This window comes from Schistocerca nitens, chromosome 6 (genome assembly GCF_023898315.1).
Source record: "Schistocerca nitens isolate TAMUIC-IGC-003100 chromosome 6, iqSchNite1.1, whole genome shotgun sequence".
In the NCBI taxonomy this organism is placed as follows: domain Eukaryota; kingdom Metazoa; phylum Arthropoda; class Insecta; order Orthoptera; family Acrididae; genus Schistocerca; species Schistocerca nitens.
Window position 1 is genome coordinate 170,348,199 of NC_064619.1, and position 19,830 is coordinate 170,368,028.

The 19,830-nt window shown below is 42.2% G+C and overlaps 1 protein-coding gene across 1 annotated transcript in view; it reads left to right on the top strand.

The window, feature by feature from the left end:
• Positions 1 to 19,830, top strand: part of LOC126262751 (bromodomain adjacent to zinc finger domain protein 2B) — a 77,088-nt gene that overhangs the window by 30,950 nt on the left and 26,308 nt on the right. The window lies entirely within an intron of this gene.

A 19,830-nucleotide genomic window follows, 5' to 3' on the forward strand; every position in this document is an offset into this window, starting at 1 on the left:
TGCACTTTTTCGATGTCATCCGTCAATCCCATATGATGCGGATACGACACCGCACAGCAATACTCCAGAATAGGGCGGACAAGAATGGTGTAAGCACTCTCTTTAGTAGACATGTTGCACCTTCTAAGTGCTCTGCCTATGAATCGCCGTCTTTGGTTGGCTCTACCCACAACGTTATCTACGTGATCGTTCCAATTTAGGGTATTTGTAATTGTAAACCCTAAGTATTTAGTTGAATTCACAGCCTTCAGATTTGTGTGATTTATCGCGTAATCTAAATTTAGCGGATTTATTTTAGTACTCATGTGAATAATTTCACACTTTTCTTTATTCAGGGTCAATTGCCACTTTCGCACCATACAGGTATCTTATCTAAATCATTGTACTTTCAACATTGCAGCCCAGTAAGTAATCGCGATAATCTAATATATAAGAAACTATCAGCCTCGACTGCGGTAAGGAAACCAACCTTTACCTACGTTTCAGCCCAAATAATTGAGCCTTCTTCTGAAGATATACCTGAATCTATAATTTGTCTAAGAGGAAATGGTCTAGGCTGCTTAGTTTTATTTCTAGACCTTGCCCTCTTAGACAAATTATAGATTAAGTTATCTTCCGAAGAAGGCTTAATTATTTGGGCTGAAACCTAGGTAAAGGTTGGTATCATTACCGCAATCGAGGCTGATAGTTTTCTTATATATTATCTAAATCATTTTGCAGTTCGTTTTGGTCATCTGATGACTTTACAAGACGGTAAATGACAGCATCATCTGCAAACAATCTAAGACGGCTACTGAGATCGTCTATGTCGTTAACATAGATCAGGAACAATAGAGGGCCTATAACACTTCCTTGGGGAACGCCGGATACTATTTCTGTTTTACTTGATGATTTTCCGTCTATTACTACGAACTGTGACCTTTCTGACAGGAAATCACAAATCCAGTCGCATAACTGAGGCACACAGTTTGGTTAGAAGACGTTTGTGAGGAACGGTGTCTAAAGCCTTCTGGAAATCTAAAAATATGGAATCAATTTGACATCCCCTGTCGATAGCACTCATTCATTCATGAGTATAAAGAGCTAGTTGTGTTCCACAAGAACGATATTTTCTGAATCCGTGCTGACTATGTGTCAATAAATCGTTTTCTTCGAGGTACTTCATAATGTTCGAATATAGTATATGTTCCAAAACCGTACTGCAAATCGACGCTAGTGATATAGGCCTGTAATTCAGGGGATTACTCCTACTTCCCTTTTTGGGTATTGGTGTGACTTGAGCAATTTTCCAGTCTTTAGTTACGGATCTTTCTGCGAGCGAGTGGTTGTATATAATTGCTACATATGGAGCTATTGTGTCAGGATACTCTGAGAGGAACCTGACTGGTATACAATCTGGACCGGAAGTCTTGCCTTTATTAAGTGATTTAAGCTGCTTTGCGACACCGAAGATATCTATTTCTATGTTTCTCATCTTGGCAGTTATTCTTGACTGGAATTCAGGAATATTTACTTCGTCTTCTTTGGTGAAGGAGTTTCCGAAAATCATGTTTACTAACTCCGCTTTAGTGGCACTGTCATCAGTGACTTCAAATGAAGTGTTCAACAATTACTAGTTTTTAAAGATTTTTGTAAGTGTATAAATGTGGTATCACTACATAAAATCGTTGACATGCACGATGCCAATGTCTGAAAACATGCACCTTAGTACTGTGATTACTCTGACGTGACTGGGTTTGTTATACGTCGAAACTGTGAATTATTGTTTAATTTCAAAGTATTTCTAAGCAGACCTAGTCCAAAATACAGGGTGATTCAAAGAGAATACCACAACTTTAGGAATTTAAAACTCTGCAACGACAAAAGGCAGAGCTAAGCACTATCTGTCGGCGAATTAAGGGAGCTATAAAGTTTCATTTAGTTGTACATTTGTTCGCTTGAGGCGTCAGCGTCAGTTGATGCTAAGATGGCGACCGCTCAACAGAAAGCTTTTTGTGTTATTGAGTACGGCAGAAGTGAATCGACGACAGTTGTTCAGCGTGCATTTCGAACGAAGTATGGTGTTAAACCTCCTGATTGGTGGTGTATTAAACGTTGGTATAAACAGTTTACAGAGAATGGGTGTTTGTGCAAAGGGAAAAGTTCTGGACGGCCGAGAACGAGTGATGAAAATGTAGCACGCATCCAGCAAGCATTTGTTCGCAGCCCAGGAAAATCGACTCGCAGAGCTAGCAGAGAGCTGCAAATTCCACAATCAACTGTATGGAGAGTCCTACGAAAAAGGTTAGTTATGAAACCTTATCGTCTGAAATTGGTTCAAGCACTGTCTGCAGCTGATAAGATTAAAAGAATCGATTTCTGTGATTTTATCCTTGCTCAAATGGAAAAAGATGAATCTTTCGTTTGAAAGATTGTGTTTAGTGATGAAGCAACTTTCCACACTAACGGGAAAGTCAACCGTCACAATGTCTGTATATGGGGCACTGTGAATCCGCGGGAAACAACTCAGTATGAACGTGACTCGCCTAAGGTGAACGTTTTCTGTGCCATTTCAGCCAATAAAGTTTTTGGTCCCTTTTTCTTCGAAGGTGCTACTGTATCTGGACTACAGTATCTGGAGATGTTAGAGAATTGGCTGTTCCCTCAGCTCGAACAAGAAGCACAACAATTCATATTTCAGCAGGATGGAGCGCCACGACATTGGCACTTATCTGTCCGTAACTACCTGAACGTCAACTACCCGAGGCGATGGATCGGCCGCCAGGCAGCCCGTGACAGAGCACTTCATCACTGGCCTCCAAGAAGCCCTGATCTTACCCCCTGCGATTTTTTCTTATGGGGGTATGTTAAGGATATGGTGTTTCGGCCACCTCTCCCAGCCACCATTGATGATTTGAAACGAGAAATAACAGCAGCTATCTAAACTGTTACGCCTGATATGCTACAGAGAGTGGAACGAGTTGGAGTATCGGGTTGATATTGCTCGAGTGTCTGGAGGGGGCCATATTGAACATCTCTGAACTTGTTTTTGAGTGAAAAAAAACCTTTTTAAATACTCTTTGTAATGATGTATAACAGAAGGTTATATTATGTTTCTTTCATTAAATACACAGTTTTAAAGTTGTGGTATTCTTTTTGAATCACCCTGTATTGCGATTGCCACCATCTATAGAATCAGCTCCTTCATCCATGTATTGTCCGAATAGCTAAGCACCTCCCCCCAACTCTAGAGCCCTGAGAAAACCCACCGATTACCCGTAACTGGCCTCCCACTCGCCAGCGAAGGTGTAGGTACTAACCTGGCAACATGACTTCTCCATACAACTCGAAGCCATTGCTCCACGGCTCCTCAGCCCAATCAAAACTTACAATTCCAAGTTTCCATTTACTTTAGGCGGCTGAACAGTTCCCCAACATGAGCGTTACGTTACAATGTCTATTCTCTGGAAATCATTAGAAAGTATTTGGCGGGTGTTTGTGATTGTTTGTCAGGCTATAAGTCTCTGTGTGAGCTGTTGGCATAAATAGGATACATCCGTTCATAGTAGTCTATCTTTTGCAAGTCTTTTCATTTCTGCATAACTGATATTATGCACATCCATTTGAACATTCTGTTTGTAGCCACGGCTTGATTGCCACCTTACTTCCCCCAGTTATCAAATTAACTATTCCTTGATGGCTCGAGATGTTTCCTCATCAACCTATCCCTTCTTTCAGATAAACTGTAGCATAAACCTCTTTTCTCCCTGATTCGATTCAGTACCTTTCTAACCCCCCCCCCCCCCCCCCCTTGAAATCTATGGTACTCTTCAGTGCCACCACATTGCAAAAACATCTATTTCTGTTTATCGTCCAGATATCAAACATGTTCAGATGTGTGTGAAATCTTATGGGACTTAAGTGCTAAGGTCATAAGTCCCTGAGCTGACACACTACTTAACCTAAATTATCCTAAGGACAAACACACACACCCATGCCCGAGGGAGGACTCGAACCTCCGCCGGGACCAGCCGCACAGTCCATGACTGCCGCTCGGCTAACGTCCAGATATCAATTCTACGCAAAAATACACTCAGAAGAAATACTTTGAGTAAAAACTTTCGAACACTTAATTTTATTTTCGAAATAAGCAGGAATTTCTCTTTTTCAGAAACGTTTTTCTTGCTATTGCCAGTGCACGTTCTGCTTCCCTTTATTCTGCTGTCTCAATTCGTCTGCTGGCCAAGAAGAGAAATTCGTCTACTAAAATGAGCATATCATTTTTTAATTTACTTTCTCCCAAATAACCTGCTTTAATTCGCTTACACTTCATTACCGCAGCTTGACTTTTATTATTTTCGTCCTGTATCCAACGTTACAACTTCTTTGTCGCCTCTGACGGAATTACAGTGTCATCCACAAATCACAGAATTTTATTTCTTCCCTCTGAACTTCAATTCCATTTCCAAATTTCTGTCTGTTTTCCTTTTCTTCTTGCTCATTGTACAGATTGAGTAACATGGAGGTACGCTAAAGCTCTGTCTGACTGGAGAAGGACGCGAGGCCAAAGGACAGGGAAGTAGAATAACAGCAGCTTGAAGCGCACAGTGCATTGCACCGCACGGTGGCTCTCGAGCACGAATGCAGTCGTCATAGCATTTTATGCCACGGCGCGGCTGACGGGCGCCTAGCGGCTAACGGCATCCACCGCGTCCAGTATCAGGTTCTAGCTGCGGTCGTTCTCTGAGGCTTCCGCTAAGAGGGGCTGTGTGTGGGGGTCGTCAGACACGGCTGGTGGCTCAGGGCTGCACGCTTGCTGCAGCTGGAGCCTCCAGCGCAACGACCGGCGCCGCGTGCAGGGACCCCCACCCACGCAAGGAGGGACTGTCGGTTGGCTGCGCCTCTCGGCTGCCACTGATGGCACAGTGGTCCTGCTGAGCTTCTGAGAGTGCAGCACCGGTGCAGACGGTAGTAGCGCAGCTCCTGGAGGTACTGGACGGGTTCCTCAAGTTCTGCTGGAAGACAGAGGGTAGGTATCGAAGATGGGCGACATGTAATGAACTATTTCAGTAGCACTGTTACTACATCGTATCTACTCGTATTAAGCAAATAATGTGTTACATGCTGGAACATATTACATGTTAAGCAGCAAGAGAAAAACGAGTTTTCGCCATTCACTTACTTTTGGGATAGCAATGAGAAAAACAGTTTTTGTGGCACTGCTTGTTCTCATGCTGTTAACATTTCAGTAATCTTGAACAAATCAGTACCACTCGTGAGTGCATCTTGATGTTTTTGGCGGCGTAATAATTCTTACATAAATTTCGGGAACGCGTTGACATAAACTTTATTTCTTATAACTTTTCGGCTGTATGCATTATGGTCATCTTCAGAGTGCGTCGTTTGAAGCTACAGTATACTACTGCACTTGTTCCGCCGTTTAAAACCAAAGAACACGCGTGCCAGAGATCCTGATATCTGGCAAAACATATGAACAAACTGAATCTGAGACTACGAGATCGATCTATGCTGGGATATCGATGTGTCGTTATTAGCTACACTGCAACGACGTCTTTGGGAGTTGATTAAAGAAAGGGCCGGATTCCATGATTTGCTAGGTTGAAATAGCTGTCTTTGTTATTTCATTCCTCGCCAAACCTAGACAAATCATGGACTCTGGCTCCTTCTTTAATCGCTACAGTGTAGCTAATAATGACACATCGATATCTCAGATGGATCCACACAGTAGCCACAGATTCAATTTATGCTTACTCATTTAGCTCCGATAAACGTTTCTGGTCATTGTGCTTCGATGGTTTGAAACGCTGGAATAAGTAATGTTGTGCACTATCGCTTCAACCGACACATTCCTAAAGCCGGGTTCACACACGTATGTAATGTGGCGCCACACTTGTGGCTTGCTGTAGTGGCAACCTGAGCTACCGTTCACACAGGACGCCACAAATTCTATGTAGTTGCTCAACTTTCAATATGGCGTCAATTGAAATCATACCGGCGAGTACGAACGTTATAGCGCAGGTTATAGCCTTAGACCTAGACAAGAGTTAAATACAAGGAAAATGAAACCCAAGTGTTGGATCCGAAAGTAGATCTCGCACGTGGATAAACCAGGGGATACAAACACATTTATAAAAGAAATAACACACGGAGACGAAAATGCTGTCTGCAATGGCAAACTAACCAACAGCTGGCATGTAAATATCATCTGCAGACACGCCACTCTTCCAGGATCTTAGAATCTTGCTGTATTCATTGATATAGGCATTTCGAAAAACTAATTTTTAGTTTAACAGTTGCCACATCACGTTCCAGAGCTATTTCCTGCATATAATCTATCGTTTATACAATGCTTGGTCTCAGGAATTACGAAGTTTATACGAATCCCATTTTTGGTAACATATATTAAGTTTATTTATACACACACTGCTGCAAAAAATCAGGTTGCTATTCTCGTAGTTCTAAAAGCTACGAAAGTGTACCTGCCGACATTGTTTTCACTTTTATTAGAAATAAAATAATAACACACTGAAATAGGACTGAGTACAGCAGCAATTACTCCACGATAACTGTTACAGAATGCTAGTGTTTCGAATTACTGCCACCAGAGAGCAGTGGTGGTAGGAAAGTGGCGCAACAAAGTACAACCTATCTTAACTTTTTGTGGCGTGAGAAAAGTTGCATCTCTTAAATTACGCCACTAAATGTTGGGAGTTCACACAGCGACTGCAGTGTGACACTAGCCGTGGCGACACTTTTGTGCGTATATGAACCCGGCTTAAGATGGCAGGAAGATACACGGCAGGAATATTAAAAGAAATGAAGTTTATGCGGTATTAAAATCCATGGAGAAGAAATAAAAACTTTGAGGTTCGCCGATGACATTGTAATTCTGTCAGAGACAGCAAAGGACTTGGAAGAGCAGTTGAACGGAATGGATGGTGTCTTGAAGGGAGGATATAAGATGAACATCAACAAAAGCAAAACGAGGATAATGGAATGTAGTCGAATTAAGTCGGGTGATGTTGAGGGTATTAGATTAGGAAATGAGACACTTAAAGTAGTAAAGGAGTTTTGCTATTTGGGGAGTAAAATAACTGATGATGGTCGAAGTAGAGAGGATATAAAATGTAGACTGGCAATGGCAAGGAAAGCGTTTCTGAAGAAGAAAAATTTGTTAACATCGAGTATAGATTTAAGTGTCAGGAAGTCTTTTCTGAAAGTATTTGTATGGAGTGTAGCCATGTATGGAAGTGAAACATGGACGATAAATAGTTTGGACAAGAAGAGAATAGAAGCTTTCGAAATGTGGTGCTAGAGAAGAATGCTGAAGATTAGATGGGTAGATCACATAACTAATGAGGAGGTACTGAATAAGATTGGGGAGAAGAGGAGTTTGTGGCACAACTTGACCAGAAGAAGGGATCGGTTGGTAGGACATGTTCTGAGGCATCAAGGGATCGCCAATTTAGTATTGGAGGGCAGCGTGGAGGGTAAAAATCGTAGGGGGGGACCAAGAGATGCATACACTAAGCAGATTCAGAAGGATGTAGGTTGCAGTAGGTACTGGGAGATGAAGAAGCTTGCACAGGATAGAGTAGCATGGAGAGATGCATCAAACCAGTCTCAGGACTGAAGACCACAACAACAACAACAGCGGTTGTATTCCCTAAATTTTATGGATAAACCGTTCGTGTGCTTTGTCATAGCCTCAGAGTTCCATCCCGCAACCTATTACGCACAGGTAAGTCCGTGCGGCCAGGATGTTATCCTCACGATTGCAACGTCGTGTTCATTCCTTGGGAACGTTCTACCACAGCCGTTCGTTCCGTAGCTGTTACTCAGTATTAGTGTTATTCAGTTTCTTTGATGACAGCTAAAGGTGGGAGAGATGTCGGGTCGTTCCATTGTACAAGCAGTGCTGTCGTTCGAATGCAGAAGCTGTAACATTTTTACAGCTTCAGGTGTTTTGTGCATTCTTGACTGTAGTCCTGTACTTCCGTAGTATGCAAATGTGATACGCTATAGGTAATCCAAGTGCATCATTTTTGCAAGTAGTCGTGTTTTTAGTTTCGCGTTGTCTTTCTTTTTAGTTTCGCGTTGTCGTCAGAAATGAATTACAATCTGGGCATTTAAGGGGACACGTATCGTCGGACAAGTACGCCATTGGAGCGAACGTGTCCGACCATATGTTATCAGAGAAACTGTGGAAATTTGATGGATGCTATTGCTATTTATCAGCGTCCCACTGATTGTGGGAAACCTGCTAATGGTCTGCAGAATTCTTATAGTTACAAATGGCAGCTGTAGGTTGTGATATCTTCAAGCTTCATTGTTAACTCTCCGCTCCGTATTGCCGCATCGAATTCGTTGACACCTGCAGATAGGCAACCCGATGTACAGATCTGCCTTCCCGGGGAATTCGTTTGACTGAATTGCACACTCGTATTGACGTTTGACGCGTCCCAAACGGTGCCCGTACTGAACACCTACCTACAATGTGAGTTAAAAACTTGGAGAGAGTCTCTGCCCACTGACGTGTATCTGTCTCCTGTAAGCCTTGTAGTTTTTCTGCAGTCGTCTTCTGAAGCCCCAGAGGTACTTACGAATAGCCCTTCCGCAAACTGGAATACGAAACGGTGGGTAATATTTTTTAAAAATATTGTTAGTTCTGAATAAGACATTAACTAAAATCATTACACATTGTCTTTCGCTCCAATAAAAGTGGCATTTGAAGGTTCAGTGCGAGTGATAGTGAAACGGTTTAGTGCGATGGCCACCAGAAAAGGTATTTCCTTTTCCCCGTCGCATGGGACTACTGGGAGGAACGGGACACTCGGGAACTACTTCCTTAGTAGGTAAGTATGTTTACAGAGATATAACAGTGAGAAAGTCACACTGCAACGTGTGAATAAAATTGAAATGCAAGATTGGAAGATAAAAGGAGGAAGTCACAACATCTACTTGCAAGCAAAAGGATGAAATCAAGCTGTTTTTCAGATTGTATGAATAACTTTTTCCATTTACTTCTAACACAAAAGCTCTTAGCTGTCTGCCTCGCCTGCACTGTCAGTAGCCTTTGTTTTTTTAACCTAAGGCCTCGTTGCAATTTGTTGTAAGTGTGGCTTATAGATTAACGATGTCCTCATCCGATTCAAATGAAGGATCGCCGTGGAAATCCAGTGCAGTATCCTCAAAATCTTCATCCTGAAGATGTTTTGCAAAATTATGCAGCACAAAGCAGCAAGCTATAATTATTGAATGATTTGTTAAGGCAACTCTGCACTCATACTATACAATAACAAACCACCTCTTCAGCTGATCAAAACAACGCTCCATCACACTGAATGGCTTGTGACTACCCTCTGTTGAATTACGACAGGGTTCATCAGTCAGCGCTCTAGGCCATAGCTTTCATAGCCCAAAAGAAGATTGCTCTTAAAGTCATTTAGCACTTCCCGGGCATTTTACTTTCTTCATATTCGACCGTCGTGTGATGACCCGGGCCAGATAGCCTTAATGCTACAGATATGTTCATTTACATTGCATGTAGCATGCACATTTATACCAACGTAACGATTTATGTTAATAAATTCTTAGCCATACTACGCTGGTTTCGGAATTCAGACGCGCAGTCAATTCCACCAGTACCACGTGAAATTTACATTTATCTAGCCACTCTTTTTTTGCCACAATCAGATCATGTGGTGACGACAGAAATTTCATCCACAAGTCAGCTTTTTCCATTATCGTTTTAAAAGCACTAATCACTGTAGTTTGATGAGTGCCCATTTCTTCTGCAATGCCGGACTGGAATCCTGGATTCAGCTACATTCCGAAGGAAATGCCTCATCGTCTGTTCTGACGATCGAGCTCCACCTCGGCTCTTCGCTAGGTCTGGCAGAAAATGATTCTCAATCTATTTAACATTTACTTCGTTGAAATGATATAGACCTTAATAATGCTCTCCAGTTGAACATTTGCTAGGTCTGTAGAATTTTTCGCTGCGTACACATGCTGCTGGTTGAGCCCCAACTGCACCCTGCAAACAAGACCGTATTTAACGAAATTTGCTTTTTGTTATTTTCGTTAAAGAATAAATTATTAATTATTATTGTCGGCTTTTAGTTAATTAAATTGCCTCTCTTTAACTGTCCTCTGTAAGTACGAACTTTGTTGTAGAACCTCTCTCTTATTTAAGTGTGGTAATAAAAAAAATTCACTTTCAAAATAATTACGTACATCTAAGAATTACGTGAGCTCATACCAACTGATTAAGAATATCTATCTGAGAATTAAATCCTTTACATAATCTGGCTTTGGCACACATTTTTAGCAGAAAATGTAGGATTGTTGCCAAGCCGACATTTAGTTATCGCTGATCAAACCTACTTCACTATACATTTAAGTTATTTGAAGAACCAAAAATGTTAAATTCAATGTTAACTAACATTAACTATCCGCCTACGAATGCACAAACAATATTAATTTAGAAATTCATCAGTCTCAGGATCACTGTAAAGAAGAACATTTTTCTTAATTCACTGTTAGTTTTTATCTATCTGTTCCCGATTTACGGGTCTGGATGATTTTTCCTTTAGCGGAACAATTTTTAAAATGTGCCGCTGCTGCAACTCGATCGGTCGCGGCACAGCCCAGCAACACCGCTAAAAATGCTGAAAATTCTTTAAAGAAATAATATAGATGACATGGGCAAGCTAATTTACATTAATAATACACACTTTTGATAAATTCTGATATATTTAGATCAAACAATAATTGAACTCACATTAATTCGTAACGCCTCCTCTAATGGCGTCTAAATCTAGACAGAGACAAAAGACATCTACCCTTTCATGAATCGCTTCAACACAGCTTCTTCTTGCATTCGCCTCTACACAGAGAAGACCAAAGAATACGCTGTACATGGTTCTTTTATACTACTGCTGATTATTAACATTTCTTTGTAATTTGACAATATTATTCTCTTCTGGCTAAATTTCATATCTCTGTTATCACAGATACAGACACATCTCGCAATCACATAATAAATATAGAAAAATTACTATCCTAAATACATAGAGAAAATTACTACAAAAATACTACAATAGTAACAAATGTTTTTTACAGAAAATTCAGTAATAATTTTGTTCGTTAATTATGGTATATACAACTTGCTCAGAGCGGCGTATATGTTCATTAATATCGTGAGTTTGCCAGGGAACGTTACACGTACTACTGACCAGACCTCACACTTCAGAAGCTGCTTCTTCCAGAATGAAGTCCAAGCTTCGTTTTATTTATACAGTTTATCCAATGTCGAAAGCAGAGCTCAAGGTGAGGGAAGAGGTACTTTCTCCGTTTTGTTCCCACAAACTAGAGCACTTGCTTCATCTTTTATTCATAAATTCCGAAACTTGAGCTTCTAACTTGGAAGAAAAGCGTTTCCTTCATTTTATTCATACGGCTCAGTGTTTTTCGTTCGCCTACAATAGCCGTTAAAAATTAGTGCAGCGATTGCGAATCCCGCCAAACGTGAAATCTGTTCTTTGTAATATGGCTTGTGGCGACAGTAATCTCAAAGCTGTTGTTACTCTCCTCTACACGCGTGATGTGTGCGGACCGAATGTGGTAAGTGGATGTGTTGCGCGTCAATTGTGTCGTTTGTTTCAGAATGAAAGGACGAGTGTTTGTGATGATGACAAAGTGGCTATGCGTCTGTGGAATGTGTCTGTCAAATTTCCGGAAGTATATTCAAGTTTTTTTATATAAGATCGTGTCTAAACGACAAGGGTCCCACAAGTTGCGTGCTGGTTGGTTTCAAAAGTCTTTCCTAGGATCTACAAATTTAAGAATGACTCTGGACATTCGCTTTTGTTACGATGCAGAAGAGAAATGCCACTTTACATAACTGTAGTCGGTGAAGGGACAGGGGTTTCCTAGTTAACGAAGAGACAAAACAGCAGTTAATTCTATCTGGGATCACGTCCCCTCGCCCAATAAACCAAAACACGTGCAAATCCTGTCAGCCAGGAGGGTTACGACTGTCAAAGAAGCTAAGAAATGCTGCTTTCAACTTTATGCAATGTGTATAAATAATCAATTCTGAAGCGTACGGTGAGACATTAAGAAAACTGAGTAAGTCTTCTTAACACCCCCCCCCCCTTAAATGTGCATTCAAAGGCAGGTTTCTTGGGTAGAAAGGAAGTTGATACAAGAAAACTAACCAACTCTCTCTGTTATTTTATACTTATTTCCTAACAAGTTGCTTCTCCAGAGATATTGAAATCGACTGAGCGAGATGCGGCGATAGTATCTTTGTATCAGACGCTTACTCTTTGGAACGGCCACGACTCAGAAGTCGCGGCTGATACAACTACATTGAAGAGCCTAAATAGCAGCGGTTCTCAAACTGTGGGACGCAACCTCCAGGGGGATTGTTTAACTCTCTATACAGAGCGACGTGGGGCAGCAGTGGCGCAGTGGTTGACACTCTGGACTAGGTTCGGTAGGACGACGGCTCGAAGCCCGTCTGGCCATTCAGATTTGGATCCTCCGTGATTTCCCTAAATCGCTTAAGGTAATGTCGGGATGGTTCCTTTAAAAGGGCCCGGCCGGTTGCGTTCCCAATTCTTCCTTAATCCGAGCTTCTGCTCCGTCTCTAACGACCTCGTTGTCGACGGAACGTTAAACACTAAAATTACTTCCTTATTCTGAATCTCTACCTGTAACATCACTTTAAAGTAATGTACAAATTGATGTCACCCAACAGTCAACTGGAGTCCCGATCAGTTCATTGGAATAAATAATTATTAAACCAGCTGCCCTTTGTAATAAAAAATAACGATGAACCTGGTGTCATGTAAAGTCCGCTCGGACCAAATGCCGAGAGCGACAAAAAAGAGTGGTCAACGCGACAGACCCTCATCTATTGCCAGGGATCTTTCCTCGCTGGGGGAACTTGACCGGGGCGTACTCGACCTCGTAATGCCAGACTGAGGTGCTGCCTAACTGAGAGGTAGCGAGCGACTCCAAGGTCGTAACGGCGACAGCGGCCGGGAGTGCCGTGTGCTGATCCCATGTTCCTCCATAGGGCATCCGATGACCGAGGCTGAGGATGACACGGCAGGCGGTCGGCTATCGAATGGTCTCGAGGGAACGATCGCGGAGTTTCCTTTTCCTTTTTCTTTAAAGCAATGTACTAATTATTATGAAAGACCTTACGTTACAGACATAGGCTAACTCATACTTTAAATCACTGCTCTAGTTGTATACACATACACTCCTGGAAATGGAAAAAAGAACACATTGACACCGGTGTGTCAGACCCACCATACTTGCTCCGGACACTGCGAGAGGGCTGCACAAGCAATGATCACACGCACGGCACAGCGGACACACCAGGAACCGCGGTGTTGGCCGTCGAATGGCGCTAGCTGCGCAGCATTTGTGCACCGCCGCCGTCAGTGTCAGCCAGTTTGCCGTGGCATACGGAGCTCCATCGCAGTCTTTAACACTGGTAGCATGCCGCGACAGCGTGGACGTGAACCGTATGTGCAGTTGACGGACTTTGAGCGAGGGCGTATAGTGGGCATGCGGGAGGCCGGGTGGACGTACCGCCGAATTGCTCAACACGTGGGGCGTGAGGTCTCCACAGTACATCGATGTTGTCGCCAGTGGTCGGCGGAAGGTGCACGTGCCCGTCGACCTGGGACCGGACCGCAGCGACGCACGGATTCACGCCAAGACCGTAGGATCCTACGCAGTGCCGTAGGGGACCGCACCGCCACTTCCCAGCAAATTAGGGACACTGTTGCTCCTGGGGTATCGGCGAGGACCATTCGCAACCGTCTCCATGAAGCTGGGCTACGGTCCCGCACACCGTTAGGCCGTCTTCCGCTCACGCCCCAACATCGTGCAGCCTGCCTCCAGTGGTGTCGCGACAGGCGTGAATGGAGGGACGAATGGAGACGTGTCGTCTTCAGCGATGAGAGTCGCTTCTGCCTTGGTACCAATGATGGTCGTATGCGTGTTTGGCGCCGTGCAGGTGAGCGCCACAATCAGGACTGCATACGACCGAGGCACACAGGGCCAACACCCGGCATCATGGTGTGGGGAGCGATCTCCTACACTGGCCGTACACCACTGGTGATCGTCGAGGGGACACTGAATAGTGCACGGTACATCCAAACCGTCATCGAACCCATCGTTCTACCATTCCTAGACTGGCAAGGGAACTTGCTGTTCCAACAGGACAATGCACGTCCGCATGTATCCCGTGCCACCCAACGTGCTCTAGAAGGTGTAAGTCAACTACCCTGGCCAGCAAGATCTCCGGATCTGTCCCCCATTGAGCATGTTTGGGACTGGATGAAGCGTCGTCTCACGCGGTCTGCACGTCCAGCACGAACGCTGGTCCACCTGAGGCGCCAGGTGGAAATGGCATGGCAAGCCGTTCCACAGGACTACATCCAGCATCTCTACGATCGTCTCCATGGGAGAATAGCAGCCTGCATTGCTGCGAAAGGTGGATATACACTGTACTAGTGCCGACATTGTGCATGCTCTGTTGCCTGTGTCTATGTGCCTGTGGTTCTGTCAGTGTGATCATGTGATGTATCTGACCCCAGGAATGTGTCAATAAAGTTTCCTCTTCCTGGGACAATGAATTCACGGTGTTCTTATTTCAATTTCCAGGAGTGTATTTTTCAACATGACTTGTTTCGGCAGCCAAATCATTCTGCGTGTTCAGGAAATTTTTAACAGAACAAGTTGTTGGCTAAGGACACAGTCGAAATATTCACAAAAGTTACGATTATTGATATTTTCTTGGCTATTAAACCGTAATGGAATGGATTTCCTCGATAAACGCAATATTTCGTCCGCGTTTGCAGAGGGCATCTTCAGTGGGGGAGGGGAGTATTGGTAACGATTAACTGCACGCTATGTGTCTAAGCTGACTAATGGGAAATTTGGTAGTGAAGTATATCAGCAATAAGGAGTGATGTCATATGTCTTTCGAATTCGACAGCAGTCTGCGTTTGTAGGTTATTGTACACTACCGCTACCGCCCCACAGTGGGAGGCTGAATTTCCTCCACAGAACTGGAAATGAGGTCGAGGCCTCCCTCTCTCCTATTGAAACTATTGTTATATTAGCGATGCTGATTGCCAAACATGACAATAGCTTCAGTTGTAGCGAGGAAGTAAATGATAACTGTCAGCGACACTAGAATAAAAAAAAATAGTCGTCACGCTATGTACAAGGATAGGAAATTTCACATCGCTAAGTAGTGAGGCCGTTTGTGCAGTGAATCGAAGCCACGACACCCTCCAAAATGTCTTCCGTCAAGTTTACTGCTCGGCTACGAATCAGTAGCCCGGAAAGATTTAACAATCTCCCCGGACTCCTAAATCCAATGTTGTTCTTAGTTTAGTAGATCCAGCGGTAGACAGATTGTTCATTTTAAATTAAATATATTTTCAAAACAACGGCCAAATAAATAGTTCTGGATGCTAAATACTACTTATTTAGTTGTTATTAACGGTGTGTTTCGTCTTTGGGTACAAATCTTGAACTATTACTTTTCGGATGAAGTTGTGAACAGTGACAAAACGTCTCCAGAAATTGCAATAGTGCTTTTCTGTTCATTGAACTCACTTCATAGTTAATACTGTTTTCAAGCACTAGCGTTAAAGATTCTTGGCACCGAAAGATATTGGTCGTCGTGTGGAACAAAAACATTGCACTGTAGTAACTGGAGGCGGTATGTTATCTTAAACTCCAGCGATGGCATTTTTATTTGGATTGAGATTAAAATCATAATGGACGTTTGTATTAAGAAAGACGTTGCAACGGTAATGCCGTAACCACTATTAAGTCCCAATAAAATGGAATCAATGAAAACTGACATCACTACTGATCTCTCTCGCAGCTAGATGTTAGAAAAGTGTACTACAAAGACGTAAATGAGGTTCTATTTTAATTAGAAGTTAATTAATATAGTTTGTCAGTCTAATTTGATTGAAGATGATTTGATAACCATAACATGGATTCTAGCTTTCGTAGTCTCCTACGGCTATAGAAAAAAACACTGATATCACCACGTCAGTTGATAACCATTTTTATCTTTTTAGTTTAGCTCGTGCGACCGTCTTCAAGCTTAGTGTGAACACCTCCCGAATCCTAAGTGGGAGCAACCTGATACCTATCCCAAATTATGTCTAGTAACGAGAAAATCTGTTTAAAATGATGTAGGCCTTGGATCATCATTGTGGCTGTAGACCGCTGTCGAGATCTGCGGGGGTTAACTCCATTATTATGCCTGAGGTGCTTACAAAGACTACAGAAATGCTGCCTACAATCGTCGGTAACTGATTCTGCCGACACGCAACAATCGCAGCGCTAGTTGATAACCCCTTTCTCTTCTTTCCAGTGAACACGAACTGTAAAGCGTGCATGTCACTGTATGTTTTGGGAATCCATTCACACTTCCTGCCTGACCAACTAAGAGCTATTTTTTTCTTTATTGGTCCGGCAAAGGTTGTGATTTATGTGACTAGCTAAGAGAAGAATAAGCGGATTCACAGACACTGAATCAAGTGTCCACACCTCTGTTCATTATGTGTGAGAAATATGTATTGTGCCAAGGTCTCCAGCCCATAGAGATGGCACGCTGTTAGACAAGGGTAGCCTCGCCGATGAAAGGCAAACGGGTACTCAGATAAACAAACAGAACGAGGAATGCTGACAGATTCAATTGCGCAAGTGGAAGAGATCGAGTTCGATACATAGAAAGAATAACGAATCATCGCTCTTGGCAGGCCCAGCATCTGAAAAGAATCGACAGCATTATGCGATCTCAATCTGTACCGCTAAAACAGTATTTGTTACATCTTTATGCGTCGATATTGTTTTGTTTCTGCCAGTGGTGCAGTTTCGAAAAAAATGCGTTGTTCTCACAAAGAAAACATTAATTCTTACCACTTAAGCTCTTTGTGCTAACGATGAGCAAAAATTTAAAAAATGTTTCGTTCAGCTTTATTAATTGATGTAAAAATGTTATATGCAATCGATTTCGTAGCTGCTCATATTTCTTATACCTGCATAAATCTCGTTACGGTTCATCAATTACGGACGTATAATCTTTTTATGTGGAAACACTGGCACATTGTGTCAGCACTTTACAACTAAGTGATTACGGCGTCTCACTGATTGTCTATTCATAAAAAGAATATTTTGTACAGTAATACCACCTTGCCCAAACTATCCCACCCACGAGGTAAGGCAAGCCAGCAGCTGAGGCAAGTTGGCCCATATGATTTTTATCATTTAATTACTTATGACGTTGGTTATTTAACTGAAAATATACCGACTTTAATACTCACAGTGTATTTTAATATAAATTCCTAGAGATTTGTGACAGAAAATACAATCATAAATTGTATTATCATTGCTTTAAAAACAGTTTGACAGAAAAGCAAGTCCAAAACTTTTATGTCTTCGTCCGATTGTATCCTTTCATGTCATTATTTACACGCGGCTGATATGCCCGCCTCTTGCAACTTGTGGATTGAATCTATTCATCACCTGGATTGCTATAAGAAAATGCTTTAAGACGCAGAGCATCCTAACCCTCATCTTGGAGGACCTTCTTACGAATGTCTGCTTTCTTTCTGCGCTTAATTCGAGCTTCTGCGCTTTATTCGGCAGCTTTACAATGGCCACAGCCACTTTTGCGCAGAAAATGTATTTCTCTTTAAAGTGTTTTCCTTTCTCTCTTTGGAGGCTTGTTGTTCGCGCTGTAATTCGTCTTTAACTGGAGCGTCTGTCAGTATTGCTGCAGTTCTTCATTTCTTTACTGTCTCTTTTTCTTGTCTGTGACTTATTCAGGCGTTGGTAAGCAAAGTTGTTCACGCGATGTGACGTTCAACTTAACAGGCGTTGTTACTGACGAAATAGGCGTACCATTATATTCTTCAGCAGTTGAAGGACAAGCTCCAGCTATCAAACCGCAAACGACAGCATTAGGGTCAGGTCTATCTGCTGTATACTTAGGCAGAAAGTCTGTATCTGTGAAAATGTACCTGATTAAGGGGGAGATGCCTGCCATTTTGAATCCAGCCAATATAATTTTAGTTGTAACTGATTTGGTAGCGCAATTTTTACAATGCTTGGGCCCCCGTATATTGTCATTGGTCGTTTGTTTGCTGTGATCCATGCACTGTACGCTGAGGTTACAAATTTCTTAAAAGAGCCGTAAACACTTCGATCTAAGGGCTGTAGTTTGTGACTACGGTGGGCTGGGGAAAACGAAAGTGTGACACCATTTTCTTTGCAAATAAGACTTCAGCTCACAAAAGGGAACTGCGGTTGTCAATTATTACCAAGCGAGGATGGTATTCGGAACGTCGGACATGTGATACGAAATGTTGCATGTAGCTGAAGAAGGTAGTTTCTGTCATTCAGCTTGAGGATTGCGCACTACCATTACTCCCAACAGGACCGTGCCCAATAAAATGGGGTTTGAAGTTAACCCTCGGGAATATGAAAAATAGAGGCAAGACATTCCCAACTGCACAAACAGCTAAAGCCGTAGTGATAAATTATCCTCTTTCAGTAGATGTTCCCCACTCTGTTGGTTGTAATCGCCTTCGAGCTATCATTCTGTCAGGTCTTTGGACAGTGTGATTCCAGTTTAATCTACATTCCAGATATCACCAGGCGTCAGTTGCAGTCCTGTCAAAACGTTGGTCAGGTTGTCAAAAAACAAGGCTATGTTGCGCTTCTTGGAGCTACTGGATCGCACCAAACTAGCTAACTGAGGAGTTCGAATGGAGAGTGTTGGATGTCGTTTCAGAAATCCTGAAGACCAACAGGTCCCGTCGTTCCAAATTCAGTCTAAGGTTGGAGTATTTTGCGTTGAGAGGCAACTGCGTAGATGCAGGGAAACCGTCGTACTTCTTTTGGTGAAAGGCCAAAGTATACGTCACTAGCTTTAAGTGAGGCACTCTTCAATCAAGGTTTCCTCTTCGGGTCAAATACCTGAAAACATGGATTTCTCTCAGCTATGTAGGTCATATTTTAGTAATCCTTGGATAAATAAAGCTTTCAGTAAATTATTAGCGAACCTAGTTTTATATGTTATTTCCATTACATTTGATGCCATCGTTAAAGTAGCTAAAATATTAAGTACAGTACAACGCTACAAATGAAAGAAAAACGTTACCTGTAATCTTTTTGCGAAGCTAAATCTATCCCAGAATTTTGTTGGCATTTCAGAAGGTTCTAATCTTTGAATCTGTTACAGTACTTCTCTAATGTTTTTCTAGGTATGTTAAATTCTCGGCTCACTTCCCTAACGGATCTTTCATTTCGTTTTACTGCTATCACTGCTAATCTCATAAGTGCTTCAGAAAGCATTGCACCGTTCTGTTTTCTTTTTATAATTTCGAACCATCCTAAAAACAAAACGGCAAAACGTCTATGAGCGGAAACATGATTACATTCAAAGATACACGTAGATTTTATATTTCAAAATATATATCATGTAATGTCCCATAACCAATAATTTCAAATTTATATTACAATCGTTTTGGTTGAATATATGAAGGAAAGTTGTTGGTTTCGGAAGGAAAACAAAGATAAACTTACATATCGAATTATGTTATCAACTTCAAATCAATTCAGTATACAATTTTCTCACATAAAAATTGCATTGAGTATCATGTTTGACTATGTTGGAAGTATTAAGGTTTAGAAAAAAAGAACGGGGCAGTTTGACCATGTGGGCCGACGTGCCCCTATTTAATGGGCCATTGTGCCCCTTCGCCA